Source organism: Olea europaea, chromosome 9, assembly GCF_002742605.1.
Source record: "Olea europaea var. sylvestris chromosome 9, O_europaea_v1, whole genome shotgun sequence".
Taxonomy (NCBI): Eukaryota; Viridiplantae; Streptophyta; class Magnoliopsida; order Lamiales; family Oleaceae; genus Olea; species Olea europaea.
Window position 1 is genome coordinate 7905688 of NC_036245.1, and position 18927 is coordinate 7924614.

Here is an 18927-nt window from a genome sequence, read left to right on the forward strand (position 1 = left end):
CGGTCAGATTTTCTTCTGGCATGATTGTTGGATGGGCGAGTCCACGTTGGCATCCCTATTTCCCCACAGACAGCACACATCTGCGAGGGTACAGGATTTCTTTGACGACACTGGGTGGGATTTTGGACGATTTTTACAGGCCCTTCCTTCTCACATGGCGGAACAGGTAGGGGCGATACCTTTATGTGCAGATGCCACGGACCGAATTGTTTGGAAAATTACTTCGGATGGTGACTTTACCACCAAATCAGCATGGCAACTAGTCCATTCGGTTCGCCAGCCTCAAGACTCATATCGACTGCTGTGGAGCTCTATCTTGCCTACCACTATTTCATTCTTCTGCTGGAGACTGTGGTAGGATCTCATTCCAGTAGATGTTGTTATTCAGAGGAGAATTGGATGTCAGTTGGCTTCTCGTTGTCAGTGTTGTTCCGAGATTGAGACCATCAATCATATTTTCACGAGCAGCAGCATCTGCATGATCTCCTTTCTTCATATGGGAGGACTATTCCGAGTTGAGCATTGGCGAGGAGATGTGACACTTGCACCTTTTTTTGGCATTTCTTTGACCCGTCCTCTCCCACCACCACCTATTATGGTTGTTTGGCGCACTCCACCAGTTGGATCCTACTGGATCAACACTGATGGATGCGTCAAAGATGGATTTGCAAGTGGTGGAGGCATCATTAGGGACCACGCAGGATACTGTATTAGGGCATTCTCAGCATCGTATGGCCCATGTTTCATTTTGGAGGCTGAACTCAGAGCCATACTAGATGGGCTTCTATTGGCCAGAGGACTTGGGATTTCAGCTATCTGGCTCGAGGCAGATTCAACATTGGCTATTCACTGCATTACCAAAGGTGGAGGACCATGGTTTATTCAGGGTATTCTTAGACAGATCAAAGACCTCATCTACTTCGATAGAGACACGGTTTCACACATCTACAGAAAAGGCAACCAGGTTGCTGATTCTCTTGCTACAGAAGGCTGGAATCATCGGCGCTATCTAGAGTATGGACCACTAGAACTGCCTCGACATATTAGGGCGATAGTGTGGATCGACAGACATGGATTGCCCAGTTTCAGAGGTTCGTAATTTAGGCTATTCTTTATTGTATAGGGAAGTAGTACTTCCTCATTTATTGCTTTCATTTATTATATTCATTTGTTGCATCACTGCTTTTTGGAGGTCAGGTTCATGCCCCCCTCCTTCCGTGTATTCTTGATTTTTATGAAATAAATATGGTTGGGGAACCCTTAACCCCCATCGACCTTCCTTGGTGGACCCTAAAAAGTCACTAAGGATGTGTGGATGTCTTTACCAAAAAAAAAAAAAAAGTTAGCCACTTTGTAGCTTGCGTCTTCCTTAGACTCTGCACCTTTTTAAGTAGGCTTGGAAGTGTCTCATATGTCCTGTTTAGACAATTTGATTGGAACCACTCTATAGTGCTTTGTTGTTGACTTTGTAGCTCATACTATGCTTGCATGTTTAAGGGCGTTGTATTTAGCTTTCTTGTCACGATGTTCAATATTTTACTGTAACACCTTGTTATATGCAGTTATATTTTTACAAGTAATTGAGTAGATTCCAATTAATTAGGAATGATATAACATATTTCAGGATATGAAGATGCCACCTTACAAACTCAACGAAGACTTGCCTATTTACACTTTGGCTAGAATTTAATATTTAGCACAGCACTACATGCAGCTATGGTCTTGGGTTCCCAGGGGATTATAAATGGCAACATGACTGTTAGTGACTTGATAAAACTTCAATCTTCATATTCTTTTGGTTTAAATACTATCAAATCCAGAAAAAAAAGAACACTTCTACCATCAGATGATTAATGATATTGATGCTTAAACTTTTTTTCCTTTAAGTCATGGTAAAAGGGCTACTTTTCCAGCTGTCTCTTCCACTCAACTTCCTTGGAAGTGTTTATCAAGAAACAATATAAAGGTTGGTCGACATAAAGTCTTTGTTCTAATTACTAGAGGTAAAATCTCATTTTCAGAATTCCCTTATATTCCAGTTTATAAGCTCTAATGTTATACGAATTCATTCTCCTCCTAGTAAGTATAATCATGGTTTTTACTTTGTTCTCACAAAATAGCTTTGAATCAAATACACTCTCTACAACACCCCCATCTAATTCTATTGCATGATTCTGTGTTGCAACCTTGTGAATGAATGAGAAATCATCCTACAAACCCATGATCTTTTCCCTATATAGTAGGGGACAAAATATTTGCAATTCTATAATACAAGGCACATGTTCGATAACTAATTATGGTTTTTTGAATTACTTTCAGAAACAAGTTTTGCTAATGCTGGAAGAACTAAAATAGAATATTCCACGGATGAAGAGATGCCAAGTACATCTCTTCAGTGGTACTAGGATATCCTGTGGGTCATGACCTATTAGTCCTATCAGTAGTACTATGTCTAGTCCAAGTATGAGCCTTTTTAGTTAGTTAATCTAAGTATTCTTTGGTTTCATCCGGATCTTTTTGCAAAAAGTCTCCATTACACATCACCTCTACGAATTGATGCTCTCTAGGTGTTAATCCCTTATAAAAATAACTCACAGGGTGCCAACTTTCGTAACCACGATGGGGACAAGGAGCTTGTAGTTCTTAAGGGCACTAGTTTTATGGTGGGGAAAGTATTTATTGAAAAATGCTTGAGTCATTTTAGTCCAAGTCCTAATCGACCGTGGTCTCAACGAATAGAGCCAGCTGTTCACTCTCTCTTTAAGCAAAAATGAAAAAAATTTAAGTCTGACTACATCCGTTGATTAAGAAAGGTTGAGACTACCTCCTCAAATTCCTAATGTGCACATATGAATTTTCATTGTCAAGTCCATAAAAAGTGGGAAGAAGTTGAATCGTTCTCGGTTTAATCTTCATACGTGGCATATTAGGTGGAAACATTATGCATGATGGCGTGGATGTGCGTATGGGGTGAAGATAATCATGTAAAGTCCTATAAGGGACATTGTCGTGCTCACTATCAGACGTTGTGTTGTGTAATGTTGTGTTCATGACAATAGATGCAATATCAAAGAAAGGGTTATAGAAAGATTGAAACACTGGAAAAGGGTCCGCTGTAGAACTCCCTTGATCGCCTTGATTCCAGCTCATAAAACACCAAAAACAAAGGAAATATGTGAAAACAAAATAAAAATTAACAATAAAAAATTAAATCAATTAAAAATAAAAGTAAAAGAACGATGTCACCCTTTTTCAATCGATCTCTTGGTTATTTGTACCGTCTCCCCTAAAACGGTGTCAAAATTTGATTATTCCCTCAATGGGATTGGATCAATCAACATCAATAATTCACGCATTTTACTCAATTATAGGTTTTCAACCCAACCCTCTAATTGGAAGATTTAACAATAAATATCAATTTGATTCCAAATGTATTTCTAGAATCTAGATTTATAACATGTTCACACGTTTTTATTAGAACAAGATCAAAGATCAACTATATTCATCAAGCATAAGGCAGTTATCAATCCGCCAATAAGGTAATATAAATATTAAAATTCAAAAATTATTTCAATCATTCGATAGAAGGGCATGACTAGATCTATAAAGGATTTGATAAAAGTTAAACCAATCTTAACAATAAGCAGTTGAAATTGAAATTCAACAAATAGTTTAATTTAACAATGGAAAAAGTATGATTGAATCCATGAAAAATCTAGTAAAAGTTAAACCAATTTCAATAGCAATTCATAACTAGAAAATCCAAATCTAAAAATTATTAAGCAAAGAAAGTCCAAATTACATGAAATAATGACGTGAAATCACCAAATCCAATGAGTTCCTTCGTGGTTTCACCAAAGATTTTAGTTCTTCATGGAGTTTCTTGCACCAAAGATGAGAGAAAAGTATATGGAGGCATTCTCTGGTGATTTGGGGTGATTTAGGGCTTAAAATTCATGGGAGATTAAGTTACCATAAGTGGTGGAATCAAATTTGGAAACTAGAAGATTCGGCCAAATTTCGATCCGTGCAACTGCTTTCAGTATTTTAGCCATAACATTCTCTCTCGATGTCTAATTAAGGTAATCCAAAATGTGTTTGAAATATAACACAAAGGGCTAAAATTTTGATACAAATAGGTCTTTCCAATTCGAACGTTTATTAGGTCAAAACTTGATCTCAATCTTTAGCTGAAAATCTGGAAAATCCTTATGCGGTTGAAATTTGATTTGTGAATATGTTATGATCATATTTCACTTTTTTTGACTTCTATTTGCACCCAATTGACTCCTAACTTTCTAGAATCATCATTCCATTGGCTGTCTCATCTTTGGATTATTTACATTTTGGTCCCTGAACTTTTACTTTCTTTTACTTTGGTCTTTTTTCGCTCTTTTCTTGTAAACTCCACCGTGTTCATCCATTTGCAACCTAAATCAAAATAGAAGGGTACTTAGTGCATTTAGGTGTTAATATATTGTAATAATGCAAGTATAAATGGATGAAAACTTAACAATTTGTGATATTATCGAAGACGCAGGTTGACACAATGTTAAGACGCAGGTGACGTGATGTTAAGACACTGTGTGATACGACGTCAAGATGAAAGGCAATGATATCTATGCGAAATTCAGTGAAATCCATGAAAAAAAATGAGACATGAAGACGTAAGCGTGGTCATGGCACCGTGCTTGAAGAGTGCGGTCAAATGTGTTTCCAAAAGTGAGTAAAGTTGTGGAATAGACACATGTCGAATACTTGGCAGGCCTGTGGAAAACATGATATTCAAACCAAAATTCAACTCAACCAAAACATTGAAACATCAATCCACAACCAAAAGAGCCATAACCAAAATGTAAAGAAGCCTAGCACAAGATTGAACACTCCAATTTAATGATGACATAAGTGATACAAAATGTAGGGAAAACACAAGACAAGCTCCTAAAGAGGCAATGTGGATGAATGAATTGAGGTAAACAACATTATTGAACCAAAAGCCTAAAATAAAGTGAAAATTAGAGTTTAAAAAAACACGCCTTTAAATTGAGAAATGGACGAGAATTGATGGATAATCTTCAAGGAAAATTCGTGCATCTAAATGAACAATAATCGACCAACAATCGCCTTGGATGTGAGAGAATTATAGTGAAAGTGAAAGGCATTTGAGAAAAAAATGGATTTTTGAACGAAGTGCAAGAAAAAAAAATATAGATCGTTGCTCGTGCGAGAGTTAGATTTACTGCTTTTAACACTCGAGCGATAGACAAGCGCTAAGTGACGAAAATATTTTGACAAATATAGCACCAATTTTTGAAATTTTGCACCTTTTTTATGAAAATATGTCATGTACTTCAACATGTATGTCAACTCAAAAATGCACTTGATCACAAATATGGCATACTTAACGAATAGAAATGCTACCTTACACATAGAGATCAAGTTTACATGGAGTAAGTTATATATGTGACCCATATGTGAAAAGTACCACTAATTCCACGTAAACAAGACTCCAAACCTTAACTTTATTATTATGGACATACTAAAATCACTATAAAATGAGTGTATTCCTTGCTCAATGAAAGTCAATTGCAGCACCACTATGGCCGTTAAAAAAATTGATATAAAGTGTTTAAGTTTCTTCCTTTCCCTTTCTGAAGCATTCTTTTTGTGTATCTTATATGTAATCTCATCTCTATTAAACCCCTAAGATGGTCCATGTAGTGAACTTGGGGTCGCTGATTCCAAGTCAGTTGATCATATGATACTAGGTTATAAGAAACATCTAAAGTTTAATTACTCAAGTCAAATACGCTCCAAAGATAGGTATAAAATAAATTGTAATGAAGAACATATCTTAAATTTTGTTAGGGAAAAACATCATAAATGAGGTCACACTAGTCACAGATCAATTCACGTTCAAGATCACCTCATCGACAAATGGCTGACATTCCAAATCTCACACATGATGTCAATACTCACCTACAAGGTCATAGTGTGTGCTGTGCAGATAACACAAGGAGAGAAATATACCAAATACTCCACATAAACTTAAATCAAGTGATGGAAATACAAAACTATTCATTTATTGAATGCATATTTGATCACAAAATGCAATATCAAGAAAAACAAGCACGATGCTGCAGGATCAAATTATTATTATTATTATTATTATTATTATTATTATTATTATTATTATTATTATTATTATTATTATTATTTATGTTTAATAGAAAATTGAAATAAAAACAAGCAAAAAAAAGTGTATGCATCAAATGAAATGAATGCAAAAATGGATGAATGATATAAGTTGTACATACGTGCTCCTAAGTACATGGTCAAGGAGGTACACAGACATCAATGGCTTTCCTAAGCAACCCAAACCTCACACCATCTAAGGGTTTAGTAAACAGGTTGACTTGTTGGTTTTCAGTAGAGATGCGTTAAAGGGAAACAATAGCAATACCCACAAGTTCTTGAATGAAGTGATGTCTAATATGAAAATATTTGGTTCGAGAGTGTTGAACAGAATTTTCAGAAATATTGATAGCACTATTATCACAAAACACATTAACAATACCCTGATTAATTCCATAATCACTCAACATTTACTTCCTCCAAAGCAATTGAGTGCACAACCACCTGCATCTTATACTCGATCTCGTCGTAAATAGTTAGATAAAATTTTGCCTTTTACTCATCCAAGCTAAAATATTACAACCAATATAGAAAACAACCTCTCGAAGCTCTTTTTATCATCGAATTTCAGGCCCAATTAGCATCAAAATTGCCGGTAAGATCAAGATTTTTTTTTTAAGCAAATACCACTAGTGTGGCTTATTTTATTATAACATAAAAAACAAGAGTACATATAAAGGATGGGGCATAGACTTGCCTTCCAGTAAGTGAAAAAATTACAAATATCTCAAATGAAATGCAGATGACAAAAATGAAATGTGAACCAAAACTAGTGAAGATTAACTCAAGGGTACTCCCGAGGATAAATCTTCTGGTGGTAGTACGTAGACATTTACTGGGTTATGCATCTGGTTTGAAATATTTTTGAGTCATAGAAGTCTACGTAATTTGGATCGCTTACAAGAGAGGGGTCCTGATGTTATCCGGGATGTGCCGCAAACGACCTAGTGCAAAGTTTGAGTTTAATTCAAGCCAACAAGCCTTGCAATTTACATATTTGAGTGAAAGAGTCCGAGGAGATGAAGTTAACGAGCTTGAAATCAATTCACATGGTTGGAATGGGAGACAAAACAAGATGGATTAGTTGCGTCAACCAATGGAACTGCAATCGAAGCAAGTTGGACCAAACAATGAATGAATGGGCTGCAATTTACTTCTATGCGACCACACCCTCAATAGCCATGCGGTCCCACCAACATCACCAGAGACCAGCTGGAGGTAGACCAACAGAACCATACGACCGTACTCAAATGAGCTATGCGTTGCATCATATAAAATCAAACGGATTTTTTTCTTTTTTGCCTAAAGTCGTTTATTTGATCTAGAATTCTAGTTTTGGTAATTTTCTTTATTCTAGGAGTAGATAATCTTGTTTTTACCATATTTTAGGAGTCTTTTCCAATTTTAATTATTCTTTAGGGTTTCACTATAAATAGGATATATTTTATGCAATTGTAACACAAGAATTTTATCATGAATTAATGGAGATTTCTCTTGCGAAGCTTTGCTTCAAAACTTTGTTTTGTTGAACAATTTTATCAAACTTATGAAGAAGTGATTCTTGTGGCATTCAAAACAACGGGTGAGAATTGTGACACGTGTAATCAAGGGGCCTTTCAAGCAATGTTCTTGCTTGGTTATTTTATTCATTGTTTTGGAATCAAATCCACAACTTGGGTGAGATTTCAAGACTTCGTGATCAAGAGGTCGTTGGTTTAATATATATTCGGATGCTTGGTTCAATATTTGGGGATTAAATCCTAAACCTTGATCGTATTTGGACGTTCTTGGATCCAGTGTCAATATCATGTGGGTTCGATAGCGACCGTGCTAACTGGGTTCGCATCATTTGGTATCAAGGCACAGACTCCAAGATCAAGGCTATATCCTTTTTTTATTGAGTCTTTGTTTGAGTCTTGATCCGTTAAAATCCTATTTAATTTTCATAAGTTGTTTTTGGGCTAATTTAGCATCCAAAACAACTTCTGTTTGTTTTTTCGGGTTTGTAATTGGATTTTCTATCAAGTGAGTCAAAAATAAGGTTGAAAAAAAAGAGTAAAAAAAGTCAGAAGTAAAAGAGAGAGTCAAAAAAAGAGTAAAAAAAGATTAAAAGAAAGAAGTAAAAAAAAGGTGTCAAATTCGAAAATCAAATCAAAATCTCGAAGGATGTAATGAGGAGGTTTGAGAAGTTATTTGAAGATTTGAAGACACAATAAATAGGATGTATAGGTTGGATTCAAAAATTTAATAAATTTCATGGGGATCAATGTGTTGAGGAGTCTAATGTGTGGAGACGGAATAGATGGGAGCCTAGGAATGAAATTTTTGAGGGCTACGAATATTGTAGTGACGGTGAAGAAGATGCGTGGATTGAGGCTGTAATACAGGGAACAAAAAATAGAGGTGATAGGTTTGGAACAAAAAATAGAGGTGATAGTACATCAAGTGAGTTGGCAAGTCAGGATTTCAAATTAGAATTATGAAGGCTTTATGACAAGGTTAAATCTCAAATTAATCACTTGGAAGGGGGGGAGAGTGGCAGGGAAAATTGTGTGGTGGTTGATTGTGAGAAAAAAGGAAAAGAGCCACGAGAAAGTGAAAAGAAAATTGAAAATGAAAAGGGCAAAGTGGTTAAATTGGAATTGGACTTACGGGATGAAAATGAGGAAGAGTCTTCGGAGGTAAACAGGGAATCGGAAGTGAGCTTGCATGAAAATGAGGTTAAAATTGAGGGGGCGTTGGCGATAACTAACAATTCCCTCCCTATTTTGAATAATTCTGTTTTGTAGGTTACCGAAGATTTAATTCTAGAAAAATAATGCTATTGGAATCCCTTACAAAATGAGCATCAAACACCAATTGGTGGATAAAATTCAGCGGCAACATCTTGACTTGGAGATATCTTATTTACCAAAAATTGAATTTGTTATTCTCGAGGAGAAGAAAGAATTTCAAATGCGTTGGATGTGATTTATGTGCAAGGAGTTCATATGCTATGGGTTGAAAGACAAAGCTGAATTAAAGGGAAACATGCATTCTTCGGAGGTGACATTTTTGCAATTATCTAGGTCAAATAAAGTAAGGAACATGCACAGTGATCTATCAACTTAAATTATTATTGGAGCATCACAAGCTAGAAAAAAAAACCGTTGAGAATAGCACATTTTGATCCATATAAAGGTGATTGAGTTTACTTGTGGAAGAGGCGAGTTCGGGTTCAAAAGAGGTCCAAATTGCATCCGATGGGAGATGGACAATTTTATGTGCTTGCATTAATTGGAAATAAAGGCTAAAATTTGAGTCCGGATTTGAGGTCGAATTCTTTTGAAGAGAGAGGGAAAGATGTGTTCCAGGATGTGCCGTAATTGAACAAGTGCAAAGTTTGATTTTAATTCAAGCTAACAAGCCTTGCAATTTACATATTTGAGTGAAAGAGTCCATGAAAATGAAGTTAATGAGCTTAGAATCAATTCACATGGTTGGAATGAGGGACAAAACAGGCTGGATCGGTTGTGTCAGCCAATAAAAGTGCAACCAAAGCAAGCTGGAGTAAACAACATATGAACGAACTACAATTTACTTCTATGTGACCACACCCTTCAATAGCCATGCGATTGCACCAACATCACCAAAGACTAGTTGGAGTCATGCTAACAGAACCATGCTACCGTACCCTATGCAGTCGCATCAAATCGGACAGATTTTTTTCCTTTTTTGCGCAAAGTCGTTTATTTGATCTAGAATTCTTGTTTTGGTAATTTTCTTTATTCTAGGAGTCTATAATCTCGTTTTTACCATATTTTAGGAGTCTTTTCCAATTTTAATTAGTCTTTAGGGTTTCACCATAAATAGGATTTATTTTCTACAATTGTAACACAAGACTTTTATCATGAATTAATGGAGAGTTCTCTTGCATAGTTTTGCTTCAAAACTTTGTTCCTGATGAATCATTTTATCGAATTTATCAAGAAGTGATTCTTGTGGCTTTCAAAACAACGAGTGAGAATTACAACATGTATAACATGGGATCTTTTAAGCAACATTCTTACTAGGTTTTTTGATTCATTGTTTTGGAATTCAAATCTATAACTCGGGTGAGATTTCGAGACTTTGTGATCAACAGGTCGTTGGTTTAATATATCTTCGGATGCTTGGTTCAATGTTTTGGGATTAAATCCGAAACCTTGACCGTATTTGGGCGTTCTTGGGATCCGGTGTCAATATCATGTGGCTTCGATAGCGACCGTGCTAATCGGGCTCGGATCAGGTCCCTCCTGGGGAAAGGGATGCGTCTAGGTGAAAATTGATGCCTAAGCGATGGCAATACTGAATGTCAGACCAAAAAAGCAAGTGCATCTGATATCATGGTGCTATTCAGAGGTGATGTAGTATCTAACACATGTGAGATTGACTCGCTAACTGATGGTACGACTGCCCTAATATTTTCCCGGCAATCTCCAAGACCCATGCCATCCATATCACTCTGAATTTGAGTATCCAACTTATCCTGTCTAAGCATGATGGTAGGGCTAGGTGATGATTTGTTGTTGAGGAGCTTGCTAACCAGGTCATCAATGGCATCCCTTATAGAAGCTCCCAACTTAGAGACCAAGAAAACAACTTAGTTCTTTAACTTTGCTCATTTTGTATTTGTGTTTTATGGATTCAGCAAATTCATGTGCAAGAGAATCAATAGGAGAGCCAAAGATGATGTTATCGAATAAATCTGTGCTATAGTGATGGTTTCTTCAATATGTCTTATAAATAGAGTTTTGTGGCACCACCTTTGAAAAAATCACATTCCATGAGGTATACAGTAAGTGATGTGATCTAAGAGTCAAACCCAACGAAGGCGAGTACAGGATGAGACCAGTTGATAATCAAAGGTGGATCGATGATATAATCGAGGGCAAAGTGGGTGAAACAAGAGATAGGATCATTGGTCCAAGCAATAATTGATGAAACATCGATCATGGAGCAAAAAGGAGAAACTTTCATGTTGGGGTCGAGAGCTGAAGTCAGTTGGATCAACTTAGTAGAAGCGGCCGAAGATGGAGCTGGAAAAGACTATTGATGCAAACCCCGTATCAATGTTGACTACGAAACCCACAACGAGATTAACGAACCCAAGAAAGTCAAATTAATCCAAGAGTTTAGGATTAACCCAAAAGAAAGTCGAACCAAAAAAGCCAACAAGAACGATGCTTGAAAAACCCCTTGATAACGTAATCCAAGAATTAAATCCGGTTGTTTGAATGCCACAAGTTAATACTTGATAAGTTTGAAATTGTTCAATGAAGAACGATGAAGAGAAGATAATACGCCTCACTTTAATTCAATATCAATAATGTCAAAGGTTTTTAACAATTGAATGGAAACTCCTATTTATACTAAACCTAAAAACTAGATAAAAATCGTGCAAAAGTCGATCATAATCCCCAAAATATGGAAAGAATCAAAAACTAACAAAATATGGAAAATTGCCAAAATTGGAAAATTCGCCAAAATTTTGAACCATGCGGCCGCATGGTGTATTTTCATGCGGTCGCATGGTTCAACAAAAATTCATCTTGAGTTTTGGTATGCCTCAATGCGGTTGCACAGGCTTGTTTTCAGCCTCCGATTTCGTCGCTTGATGACAAATTGATCCAAGTTGATTCGGCCCTCGACCGGAACATGAAAGTTGCTCCATTTTGAGTCCCAAACGTGATTCCATCAATGGTTTCTTGAACGAGCAATCCCATCACCTGTTTCACTTGCTTTGCCCTTGATCGCATCATTGGTCCGCCATCGACTATCAACAGATCTCGTCTCGTACTCACTTTCGTCGGGCTCGACTTCTGGATCATACATCACCGATGCAAACCCCGTATCAACGTTGACTACGAAACCCACAATGAGATTGATGAACCCAAGAAAGGCAAATTAATCGAAGAGTTTAGGATTAACCCAAAAGAAAGTCGAACCAAAAAACCCAACAAGAACGATGCTTGAAAGACCCCTTGATCACGCAATCTAAAAATTAAATCCGGTTGTTTGAACGCCACAAGTTAATACTTGATAAGTTCGAAGTTGTTCAATGAAGAACGATGAAGAGAAGATAATACGCCTCACTTTAATTCAATATCAATAATGTCAAAGGTTTTTAACAATTGAATGGAAACTCCTATTTATTCTAAACCTAAAAACTAGGTAAAAATAGTGCAAAAGTCGATCATCATCCCCAAAATATGGAAATGAATCAAGAACTAACAAAATATGAAAAATTCGCCAAATTTTTGAACCATGCGGCCGCATGGTGTATTTTCATGTGGTCGCATGGTTCAACCAAAAATCCATCTTGAGTTTCGGTATGCCTCCTTGCAATTGCATAGTGCGGTCGCACAAGCTTGTTTTCAGCCTTAGGTTTCATCGCTTGATAACAAATTGATCCAAGTTGATTCAGCCCTCGACCCGAACATGAAAGTTGCTCCATTTTGAGTCCCGAACATGTTCCATCAATGGTTTCTTGAATGAGCAATCCCATCGCTTCTTTCACTTGCTTTGCCTTTGATCGCGTCATTGGTCCATCATCGACTATTAACGAATCTCGTCTCGCAGTCGCCTTCGTCGGGCTCGACTCCTGGATCATATCATTCCCTCCCTCTTCAAAAGGATTCGTCCTTGAATCTGAACCTGCATCAAACAGAGAGAGATCAGATACATTGAAAGTAGTTGAAACATTATACTCACCTGGAAGGTCCAACTTGTAAGCATTATCGTTTATCTTTTCAATCACTTGAAATGGACCATTGCCTCTCAGTTGCAACTTGGGTTTCCTTTGCTCCGGAAACCGCTCCTTCCTAATGTGTATCCAAACCCAATCTCCTGGCTCGAATGTCATCCACTTTCTACCTTTGTTCGTCTGCGATGCAACCAACTTACTTTTGTTTTCAATTTGCACTTTTACCTTTTCATGGAGTGATTTAACCAATTTCGCCTTCTTTTTGCCATCTAAACTACCACATTCATTCACGGGTAAAGGAATTAAATCCAAAGGAGTTAGTGGATTAAAACCATATATAATTTCAAATGGAGAATATGACGTAGTAGAGTGAACAGCTTGATTGTATGCAAATTCAACAAATGGTAGACACTCCTTCCAACTCTTCAATTTTTTATTGATTATTGTGCATAAAAATTGTGTTATAGTCCTATTCACTACCTCGGTTTGCCCATCCGTATGTGGGTGACAAGTTGTGAAAAATAGTAACTAAGTGCCTAACTTACCCCACAAAACTCTCCAAAAGTGACTTAAAAATTTGACATCCCGATCCGACACTATGCTTCTAGGAACCCTATGTAAACGCACAATCTCTCTAAAGGATAAGTGAGCAATGTTCGTGGCATCGTCAATTTTGTGACATGGTATAAAATGTGTCATTTTGCTGAACTTATCTACAACCACAAAAATAGAATCCTGACATCTCTTAGTCATAGGTAAACCCAGAACAAAGTCCATTGAGATATCAACCCAAAACTCACTAAGTGTAGGTAAAGGTGTGTACAAACCTTGAGGTAAAACCTTAGACTTAGCCCTTTTACAACCTACGCATCGACTACAAATTCGCTCAACATCACTTTTCATCTTAGGCCAATATAAATGCTCATTCAATACATCTAAAGTCTTTTGAACCCCAAAGTGTCCCATCAATCCAGCACTATGTGCCTCCCTTACTAACAACTCCCGAATAGAACAATTAGGAACACATAACCTATTTTCCCAAAATAAATACCCTTCATGCCTAAAGAACATATCAACCGTCCCTTTTATTCATGACAAATAAATATCCGAAAATTTAACATCTTTTTCGTACAATTCCTTAATATGTTCAAATCCAAGTAGCTTAGAATCAAGAGTAGTTAGCAATACGTACCTTCGCGACAACGCATTCGTCACTACATTTTTCTTACCTTGTTTATACCATATGACGTATGGAAAGGTCTCAATGAATTTCATCCACCGAGCATGCCTCTTGTTCAATTTACCGTGTCCCCGCAAGTGCTTTAGTAACTCATGAACGGTGTGTATTACGAACTCCTTCGACCATCGATAATGTTGCCAAGTCTCCAAAACTCGAACAAGTGCATAAAGTTCTTTGTCATATGTTGGATAATTTAAAGCAACTCCACTCAATTTCTCGCTAAAGTATGCAATAGGCCTCCGATCCTACATTAAAACTACTCCAATCCCTATTCCTGATGCATCACACTCAATCTCGAATGTTTTATCAAAGTTAAGTAATGCCAAAACAGGTGCTTCACACAATCTATCTTTAATAGTATTAAATGCAATTTCCTGTTCATCACCCGAATGAAAACCTACACTCTTTTTAACTACTTCCGTGAGTGGTGCGGTGATAGTGCTAAAATCCTTCACAAAACGCCTATAAAAACTAGCCAAACCATGAAAACTCCTAACTTCCATTATGCTTTTAGGTGTCGGCCAATCTCTAATAGCTTTTTTCTTTTCATTGTCTACTTCTACCCCATTAACACTAACCACAAATCCAAGAAATATAACTCTATCCATACAAAATGTGCATTTTTTAATATTAGCATAGAGTTGTTTTTCCCTTAAAACAATTAGCACACATTTTAAATGTTCCAAATGCTCTCTTAGATTTTTGCCATAGATTAAGATGTCGCCAAAATAAACTATAACAAATTTTCCTATAAAAGCACGTAAAACATGATTCATTAAACGCATAAAAGTGCTAGGTGCATTTGTGAGTCCAAACGGCATAACCAACCATTCATATAAACCATATTTAGTTTTAAAAGCCGTTTTCCATTCATCACCCTCCCGCATACGAATTTGATGATACCCCTTTTTTAAATCAATTTTAGAAAATATGCAAGAACCATGTAATTCATCAAGCATCTAACCTAGGTATAGGGTGACGATACTTTATCGTTATGTTGTTGATAGCCCTACAATCCACGCACATTTGTCATGTTCCATCCTTTTTTGGTACAAGCAAAATCGGTACCGCACAAGGACTCATGTTTTCCCTCACGTATCCTTTGCTCATTAACTCCTCCACTTGCCTTTGAAGTTCCTTAGTCTCCTCGGGATTACTTCGATAAGCCAGTTGATTTGGAATGACAGCTCCGAGTATGAAGTCAATTTGATGTTCAATGCCTCGAATAGGCGGCAATCCACTTGGTGCATCCTCCGAAAATACATCGTCGAATTCCTGCAACAAAGACTTAGCCAAACTAGGAAGGGGTGGTTAGTTTCTTCAAAATTGAGGAGTGATTCCTTATAAATGAATAAGATCATCTCTTTTCTTTCAACTACCGCCCTCCTCAAATCACTCTCTTTTGCAAAGAAAATCACTCATGTTTTCTCTCTTCTCTCGGGGCACTCTCTTTCTTTTATCTCTTGTGATTGCTCTCTCTTTTTCTCTCTAATGGCCATCTCGACATTTTCTCTCTTTTTCTCCAACTCACTATTTGCTCGCATTTTTTCTAACTCTTTTGCTCTCCTCTCTTCCTCACTTCTCAATTTTAATTGGTCCTCATAGACTTGTGCCGGTGTTAATGGCACAAGAGTAATGGTCCTTCCATCCTTAATGAAACTATATCGATTTTTGTACCCATCATGCATAGCTTTCCTATCGTATTGCCATGGTCGTCCCAATAAAAAATGTCCCGCTTGCATTGGCACCACATTACACACTAACTCGTCCTTATAACTCCCAATTGACAAATTAAGTAACACCCTTCGATTCACCTTCACCTCGACACTCTCATTCAACCATTGCAATTTATAAGGTCTCGGGTGTCTCAACAATGTTAAACCCAATTTTTCTACAAAAGATACGCTAGCTACATTAGTGCAACTACCACCATCAATTATAACACTACATACCATATTGTTGACGTGGCATCAAGTGTGGAAAACATTCTCCCATTGCAACTCCAAATCATCTGCTTTGACATGAGTAGTGAGAGCTCGCCTTATGACTAGTAGATCCCCAACAGGCCCTTCAACTTTTTCTTCTTCACTAATACCCTCCAACGCCGGCATGTCATCAAACTCGCCATCACTATCGCTCAGAATCTCTCCATTATCCCACAACACCATCGCCCGTTTGTTTGGGCATTGAGAAGCAATATGCCCCGCTCCCAAACACCTAAAACATTTGATGTCCCGATTGCGTGACAGTTGTGCCTACGGTTTTGATATTGGTTTGCTAGCATTTTCTTCCTTGCCCTTTTGCCAATCATTTTTACCTCTAGGTGCAGCCCCGTTTTTGTTGTTGTCATCCCACTTTGATTTCCATGTTGGATTAGGAGTCAAAGTACCTAATAGTTGCCAAGATGTCCCCTTCCTCTTCAATTGCTTCTCGACCTTCATTGCCACATGTAACATGTCCTCGATTTCCACATAGTGTTGCAACTCTACAACATTTACAATATCCCGATTTAACCCATTCAATAACCGTGCCATGGTAGCTTTCCGATCTTCCTCCACATTAGCCCGAATCATAAGATTTTCCATCTCCTTGTGATAATCCTCTACGCTTTTCGATCCTTGGTACAAACCTTGCAATTTTTGATGGATTTCCCTATAATAGTGACTCGGAACAAACCTCCTCCTTGTCAACATCTTCAACTCATCCCAAGTGCTAATTGGCCTTTCCCGACCCCTACGTCGTGATATAAGTACTTCATCCCACCAAGATATCGTGTAATCCACAAATTCAAGCACCACCAATTTTACCTTTTTCTCCTCCCAATAATTATACACTCAAAAATCATCTCAACCTTTCTTTCCCACTCTAAATATGCTTCCGGGTCGCTTCTCCCCTTAAATTATGAAATAGTCATTTAATACTCCCCAAATTTCCATCTACTTCATCTCCTAAATTATTTCTACCCCGTCTTTCCATCCTATCGCCCCTATGTCTCGCTTGACCCATATCAATGTCATCTTCAGCAAAATCATCCTCATCACTACGATACTCATCCCGCCTTCCTCTTCTAGATTCACGCCTACCCGGACCCCTAGCATTAGACATCTCCACTTGTCCCGGCTACGATTAGCAATTGTAGTACCCATTTGCGCCATCCATTCCCCTTGCCTATCCACCTTCTCCCTAACATCACCAAGTACCCTTTCAAACCTCCTTATCATGTCCTCCGATGCATTGTTGTCATTACCATTTTGGCTTGAATTAGAACCTTCTCTTTCCGACATCATATCACACAATTTTTATGCCTCACAAAGATTTCACTCGAAAAACACTCACTATGGCTTTTTCCCTCTATTAAACTCACCACCCGGTCTTTTACCACTCAAAGTCTCCCTCCAAGCACTTCAAAAAATCAAGTGAACTAAATCAATTGTTTTACCGGGAATTCAAACAAACCAAATATTAATCGAAGATCACGAAACTCAAAGGACTTGAATAAGTGGAATAGATGAATATTTTGATATGAATATGTGAATAGACTCAAAAGAAGATTGAAAGAATCGAACCCTATTGAATATCCCAAAATTAAACACAATGTAGGAATTGTTGTTGGTAAAAAAAAAATCAAACAATAATAATATCAAATTTTATATATATATATATAACAGTACTTCGAGATGAACAGTACCTCAAATGTACAGTAACTCTTTTTTTTTGTACTCTTTTTTTTCTCCTTGATGAAAGAAGACTACCAACAACTCAACGAAATGACGAAAAGAAAAAAAACAAGAACGAAGAAGAACAATTAAAATATAAGAAGAAACTACGAAAACAAATTAACGACTCAAACAAATAAAGAAAAGATATAACCTTCAATTAATTTGGAGCCAAAGCTCTGATACCAACTGATGCGAATCTCGTAGCAACGTTGACTACGAAACCCACAACGAGATTGACGAACACAAGAAAGGCAAATTAATCCAAGAGTTTAGGATTAACCCAAAAGAAAGTCGAACCAAAAAACCCAACAAGAACGATGCTTGAAAGACCCCTTGATCACGCAATCCAAAAATTAAATCCGGTTGTTTGAACGCCACAAGTTAATACTTGATAAGTTCGAAGTTGTTCAATGAAGAACGATGAAGAGAAGACAATACGTCTCACTTTAATTCAATATCAATAATGTCAAAGGTTTTTTACAATTGAATGGAAACTCCTATTTATACTAAACCTAAAAACTAGGTAAAAATCGTGCAAAAGTCGATTATAATCCCCAAAATATGGAAATAATCAAAAACTAACAAAATATGGAAAATTGCCAAAATTGGAAAATTCGCCAAATTTTTGAACCATGCAGCCGCATGGTGTATTTTCATGCGATCATATGGTTCAACCAAAAATCCATCTTGAGTTTCGGTATGCCTCCATACGGTCGCATGGTGCGGTTGCACAGGTTTGTTTTCAGCCTCCAATTTTGTTGCTTGATAACAAATTGATCCAAGTTGACTCAGCCCTTAACCCGAACATGAAAGTTGCTCCATTTTGAGTCCCGAGCATGGTTCCATCAATGGTTTCTTGAGCGAGCAATCTCATCGCTTGTTTCACTTGCTTTGCCCTTGATCGCGTCATTGGTCCGCCATCGACTATCAACGAATCTCGTCTCGCACTCGCCTTCGTCGGGCTCGACTCCTGGATCATATCAACTATTATCTGACCACATAATAGAAATAAGCATGTGGTCGCATAGACCCATGCAGGGATTTAAGTT